Source organism: Octopus sinensis, linkage group LG17, assembly GCF_006345805.1.
Source record: "Octopus sinensis linkage group LG17, ASM634580v1, whole genome shotgun sequence".
Classification (NCBI taxonomy): Eukaryota; Metazoa; Mollusca; class Cephalopoda; order Octopoda; family Octopodidae; genus Octopus; species Octopus sinensis.
In genome coordinates, this window is record NC_043013.1 from 15665866 (window position 1) to 15673153 (window position 7288).

General features: G+C 40.3%; 1 protein-coding gene across 1 annotated transcript in view; it reads right to left on the reverse strand.

Moving 5' to 3' along the window:
- The window catches only part of LOC115221053 (chitotriosidase-1-like), a 48580-nt gene extending 41506 nt beyond the window's left edge, over positions 1-7074 (reverse strand). The window contains exon 1 of the mRNA XM_036510374.1: positions 6784-7074. The gene's annotated coding sequence lies outside the window, so the exon portion shown is untranslated. The remainder of the gene's footprint in view (positions 1-6783) is intronic.
- Between the last annotated feature and the right edge of the window lie 214 nt (positions 7075-7288).

Sequence of the window (7288 nt, forward strand, 5' to 3'; positions counted from 1 at the left end):
CCTACTTCTTGAAGAATATAAAACAAAATCGCAAGCGCAGGAGTGGCTGTGTGGTAAAGTAGCTTGCTTACCAACCACATGGTTCCGGGTTCAGTCCCACTGCGTGGCACCTTGTGCAAGTGTCTTCTACTATAGCCTCGGGCCGACCAAAGCCTTGTGAGTGGATTTGGTAGACGGAAACTGAAAGAAGCCTGTCGTATATATGTATATATATATGTGTATGTATGTATGTATGTATGTATGTATGTATGTATGTATGTATGTATGTATGTATGTATGTGTATCTGTGTTTGTCCCCCCAACATCGCTTGACAACCGATGCTGGTGTGTTTACGTCCCCGTAACTTAGCGGTTCGGCAAAAGAGACCGATAGAATAAGTACTAGGCTTACAAAGAATAAGTCCTGGGGTCGATTTGATTCTACTAAAGGCGATGCTCTAGCATGGCGACAGTCAAATGACTGAAATAAGTAAAAGAGTAAAAGAGAGAGAGAGTAGCCAAGAAAAATATCATTAGAGAATTGAGTATAACCCTATAATGCTAGAATGAGGTGCAGAGACCAGCTGCCAAAATTCCAAAACGATAAAAGAAATACTGAGAGAAGGCAAAACTGATCTAACATTCATCAATAACCTTGAATAGTCTATGGCAAAAGTTTTAATCAACTAAATTGAACTCAAAATAAAGAAAAAGATGGAAAAAGTATATTGACAAACAAGCAAATTGAGAAGTCAAAATATAAAAGCTAATTAAATATCTGAGAGAGTAATTGTCGATTGCTGATGAGCTTTCGAAGAAAATAAATGTCAAAATTAGAAAAGCAAGAAAAGATAAAAGAAAATACAAAATAACATATGAACAAAGTCTCATTTCCGTCAAAGAGACCTTGAAGCAATGTATTCAATTCAAAGCAAAAAGTGAAGTAAATTCTATAATCAGAACAAGATTATTCAAAGAAAAGTGAAATTTTATAGAGGTATAGAGTAAAAAAAAAAGAAAACGAAAAAATAAGGGATTCACTTATTGATATATAATGAAGTTGAGGAATATTGCTAAAACATCTGAAGTAACTCATATGACTATAACAAGGAAAATGAAAGGATGAAAGATGTGGAACCACAACAAGGTTTAAGTGACAGAGTTAAGGCAGGCCCGTAGCGAAACATTTAAACAGAAGTAGTTGCCAGAAATAGATCAAATCCCAAATGCTTGGATAAATATATTTGTAAAAATGTGCAAGTTATTACAATAGCCAAGGAAATTGGTACACTGACACAAAATCCCGAAAAGGTCCCCAACTGGTTTAAGGAAGGCACAGTGTTCCATCAACCGAGAACCTGAAACCAAAAGAGCAAATAACTATACACTCCTATTGGTCTACCATAACCCATTGTTTATGAAACTTTAAAACTTTAGTTGGCTTTTAGTTATATCCCAGGGATGGGGGCAACAGACAAAGTACACAACCCCCACCTCTCCAGAATTCATACTCCTGTATTACCAAACAAGCATTTTCTAAAGTAGGGCGCGATGTAACAGGAGCTGGATCGAACACCACAGGTCTACTACAAGACAATTCCCTGCCTTTCTCTCTCTCTCTCTCTCTTTTACTTGTTTCAGTCATTTGACTGTGGCCATGCTGGAGCACCGCCTTTAGTTGAGACTTATTCTTTGTAAGCCTAGTATTTATTCTATCAGTCTCTTTTACCGAACCGCTAAGTTACGGGGACGTAAACACACCAGCATCGGTTGTCAAGTGATGTTAGGGGTACAAACAGACACACAAACATATATACACACACGCATACATTCATATATATATACATTTATACGACAGGCTTCAGTTTCCGTCTACCAAATCCACTCACAAGGCTATAGTAGAAAACACTTGCCCAAGGTGCCACATAGTGGGACTGAACCCGGAACCATGTGGTTCGTAAGCAAGCTACTTACCACACAGCCACTCCCACGCCTTGTGAACTCTTTTTCAAAAATAACATGCCTCTGTGTGTGGCATGAGATTTATCACCAACCAGTGTTTTTTTTTATCGAGATATAATTATTAGATGACTCTCAAAGGTAGCAAGCTGGCAGAAATGTTAGCACGCCAGGCAAAATGCTTAGCAGTATTTCGTCCGTCTTTACATTCTGTGTTCAAATTCCGCCGAGGTCGACTTTGCCATTCATCCTTTCGGGGTCGATATAATATGTACCGGTTGAGCACTGGGGTTGATGTAATCAGCTTACCACGCCCCTGATACTGCTGGCCTTGTGCCGAAATTTGAAATCATTATTAGATGACTCTTAGCCAAAAGCTAGAGTTCATCACCCAGTCGTGTGACATAACAACTACTGCCAGATGTCAGTATGGTATTTCAATGGTTTTCTCAAGAAATCCGTGACCCCTAACAGGAGCCCATACTAGATACTGTTACTCGGAGCCATTTGAGTCCGGAACTGGCGGCTAGTAGGGTTGTCACCCCCATTTATGTAAGGGGCTGGAGTAAATTCATGCTATTCTAAATTCTGTATTGTTTCTTATCTGTTGAGATAAAGATAGCCAAACCACTATGGAATGCTTCATGCGATAGTAACCGGAGCTCTGTCCAAGGGGGAAACTTGAAACTTATTCACAAATACTACAAAAGAGGCGCCCGTAAGTCCGTTGCGACTATGAGATGCATATAAGTCGAAGATTTCTTTTCTGTTTTTTTTTCTTTTATATTAATTCAAACTAGGAAATGCAACGCCGTTAGATGCCTTTAGGTCCCCCGAGCATAGTAGGGGAAAGAGAGGGGATGGCATCCTGAAACCGGAGTCCTGGTCCAAAATAAAAGGGTGGACTTGGCTAGTGGTACCCAAGGACCGGGGTGGGGAGCTGAGGATTAAACTGGGTAACACACTGAGTTGGCTGTTCAAGAGCAGGATGGTGGTAATTCGTAAAGGTTACACACACACACACACACACACACACACACACACATATAGAGACATACACACACACAAGCGAGAGCCCATACACATATACAGAACAAAGACACGCACACAGAGAACAATGACATATACACAGAAAGCACGCACAGAACACGCATGCACACATACATACACATATACATACATTTACACACAGGCACCTACACACATACATACAATACAGATACATAAAGACACACACAGTCGCACACGCATATTCACACACAGAACGTACATGAACAGACAGACACTCAGAGAATACACACACACACACAAAATACATACAGAATGCACACACCTACACACAGAGGCACACCGGGACACATAAACGCCCACACTGATCCACACACAAATAGACACATCACATATGCAACACATACAGACATGTTACTACATAGAGAGAACACACTCGTAGGTTTTACCACAACACAATTTGTGCAGGCTTGAAGGAATCACAATCACGAGTGTTACCTGCTTTCTGTGCATCTTCAGGTTTCAACAACACAAAGTCTACCTTCAGCAACAAGAAATCATTTTGGCCAAGCTGACAGGTCCATGAAAAGAGATTTGTGCATCTTGTCTATCATCTCTTACCGCTGATGGATGTTGACGATGATCTTTGCAAGAAGCTCGAAAGACTGGCTACTAACCTTGTATGACAACACCGCTCCGTTGAACCCTGTCAACCGGACAGGGGGGGAGTTCCTAAGAACTGAACAATGGACTCACCTCCACTCAGCTTCTCCAACTGTCCGACACGTGGTGTATTAATGGATTTCCCGCCACCCAGCAGTGGATGAGCTGCTACAACTGGCCGGTACGCGGTGTATCAATGGACTCACAGCCACCGCATCCCCTCTTGGGTATTAAACTCTGTTACAAGTCTTCGGACTCCTTAAGCTGGTTTTTAACCCATTTTCGTAATGTATAGGGGTCGAGAGTACAATATTCCCCACCTCCCTCTGTACTATGTCCGATACAGGTAGGAATTTTGACAACCATCTCACAGATGTGGCTTATGCTTAGTTCCTTCTCCAGAAGATTTTTCCTGCAGCATTGTACCAGAGTTGAGTTTCGGTAACAATTCCAAATACATCTTGACCATGCAGTAGAAAAATCGATCAAATGTTCTGGGAAAGGAAACAACGCTGGGTCTAAGTGTGCCAAAGTAAATCTAAACATTTTCACCACTTTGTAAGATCAAGTGTATCCCAGAGAACATAGCAGACCGTCTGTTAGTGATAGAGACATTACAAAACAATACTACATTCTTAGAAAATGTTGATACAATATTTATTTGCTTGAAAATTAAATTTTGCCAGCAGAATTGAAATGACTGTAGTTATTCAAATAAATATTGTGGAAAATTGTTCGGGCTATGCAAGATTCTCGCAGTTTGGTCAGGTTTACACGAAGTCCGAGTTAATCCTAACTGAAATACAAGGATGTATTTCAGGCGTAGGAGTGGCTGTGTGGTAAGTAGCTTGTTTACAAACCACATGGTTCCGGCTTCAGTCCCACTAAGTGGCACCTTGGGCAAGTGTCTTCTACTGGTCGACCAAAGCCTTGTGAGTGGATTTGGTAGACGGAAACTGAAAGAAGCCCGTCGTATATTTGTATATATATGTGTGTGTGTGTGTGTGTATGTTTGTGTGTCTGTGTTTGTCCCCCCCCCCCCAACATCGCTTGACAACCGATGCTGGTGTGTTTACGTCACCGTAACTTAGCGGTTTGGCAAAAGAGACCGATAGAATAAGTACTAGGCTTACAAAGAATAAGTCCTGGGGTCGATTTGTTCGACTAAAGGCGGTGCTCCAACATGGCCACAGTCAAGTGACTTAAACACGTAAAATAGTATGGTAGTTTAAACGCAACAGGAACAAATATTAAGCTTTGGTTAACTCAGCCATAGCTGAACCGCTGGAGGACGATGAAATAATAATATTGATAATATGGTAATATGATAATATAATTGATGATACCCTATGATGAGAGTGATGTTATCCTTCTTTACAAATTTTAAAAATAATTAAGTGAATGTTTTGAAGACTGCGGAGAGCTTCTACACTAACGTTCATTAAGAGGCCCTACGGGACAACTTTATGTTGATTATTATGATATCAAGGCGGCGAGCTGGCAGAAACGTTAGCACGCCGGGCGAAATGCGTAGCCGTATTTCGTCTGCCGTTACGTTCTGAGTTCAAATTCCGCCGAGGTCGACTTTGCCTTTTCCTCCTTTCGGGGTCGATAAATAAAGTACCAGTTACGCACTGGGGTCGATATAATCGACTCAATCCGTTAGTCTGTCCTTGTTTGTCCCCTCTATGTTCAACCCCTTGTGGGTAATAAAAGAAACAGATTATTATGATATTATACTTTTATTAATTCAGTAAAAACTGGTCTACTTGATCACAGCTTATCTTCCCATTAAATGCATACCTGTCCAGTACCGGTCATTTCTCTAAACCATTTATCGTGCAGGGTTATTAAACAACAACAACATCAACACAAAGAAAGCTGTTTTTAACATTGGTACACAATAATAAGTGTCCCCGGGTGGGACGGAGGTGACGTTAGAGCTTTAACATTCAGACTATGCCTTTTCGTGTTAATGAGGAAGCCTCTATGTGGCCTATCGATCTGCTAGAAGTAGCAACCGTATCTCCCTCAAATCACACATTCTACTGTCTTGAAAAAGGGACACATTAGATAATGTAATATTTGGTTTTCTGCACATATTAAAAAGAATGGATGGCTATAACTGGAATAGCTTTTGATCAAAGGTATGCTGTAGGAGCTCTCTGCTCCACCAGGTCTGCTCGGGCAGGGTTAAACAAAATAAACAACAGCAACGCCTTCAGTTTCTGGTTTTAGCATCAACCGCAAAATTTGTAAAACATGAAAAACTGAGTTTCCTGTTGGATCACCTTCAATTCATAACTAGTACTTAGTCAAGACTGAGACCTTTAAAGGGTCGCTCAACCTGCTGGTATCTCCTCTTAGGTGTTTAGATCAAATATCAGCCTTCAAGCTCATTCTACCGGCGTTTAACCATATTTTTGTGGTGTATAAGGGATCGAGAGTACAATACTCTCTTCCCCATCCCTGAATGGGACTCGTCCGTCGCAGGATCAAGCTTCAGCTGTTGAGAATTTCTTATACAGCTGAACTAACTGGAATAATGGGAATGAAGGGAGTTGATCAAGAACTCGACGCGCTGATCGTTCTGGGACTCGAAACCACGACCTTACGATCGGGAATCCAATACCATAACAACAAGGTTTATCCTAGATGCATTATGTCTGAGAACGGGACGGTCACGGTTGGAATATCTTTAATCACAGGCCTTTTGATAAGTGAAGACTTATATCTAAACAGCAACACTCGCAGATAGATGAAATGCAGTAAGTATAACTCAGCGAAATTTGAACTCGGAACCAAGCTGTGTCAGCACCTATGCCATTTCTGCGATACCAGCTTCTGCTTCCTTGCAGCAACACCAGAATCCAAAAATATACTGGTGATAGAAGGTAAAAATCTTTTGAAATACCGTCTATACATTATGATTACAGCTAAGTTCACCGCCATCAACTCACCTTGAAAAAGGTTCACCGTGAGGAAAGTTTACCGTGAAAATATATCCATAGTATCTCACCTTTAATAGTTTAAAATATTTTCTTTAAGAAAAAAATCGTACGGTGAACTTAAAGGATGTAATGCAAGGTCGAAAATCTAATGTAATAGGGATTCGGGGTAAAAATAACGAGTAATATTTTTAAAAGAAATACAAATCTAAAGGTTTATACTCACTGGATGATCAGAAGATTGAAGTGGTTTTAGTTTTTGAAGATTGAAGTAGTTTTAGGGAGAAGCAGGTTGTTCTTATTGTAAATGGTTTCTGCCAAGCCTTGAAGGTAGACGAAACAATCTCAACTGTTGCTTCACTGTAAATGTCTGGTCGAAGCCAAGTGTGAAAGTTTTAATCTTTCCTCTTGAACAATAACAATAATAATAGCATTAATAAGAATAATAATAATAGCATTAATAATAATAACAATAATAGTAATCGTAATAATAACATTAATTGCGACACATGTCGAGAGATATTGTAGAGAGAGGGGGGAAGAGAGAGAGAAAGGGGGGGAGAGAGAGAGAGAGAGAGATAGAGAATTGGCTGATTGTTTTACTTCCTTCTTCCTAAGTCTAATAATGGTCTGAACCTCCCACCATCATCACATTCATTTTTTTGTGTACAGTTTGGTTAGACAAATAATTGCAGTGACAAACATACGCATACCACACACAACATACATAG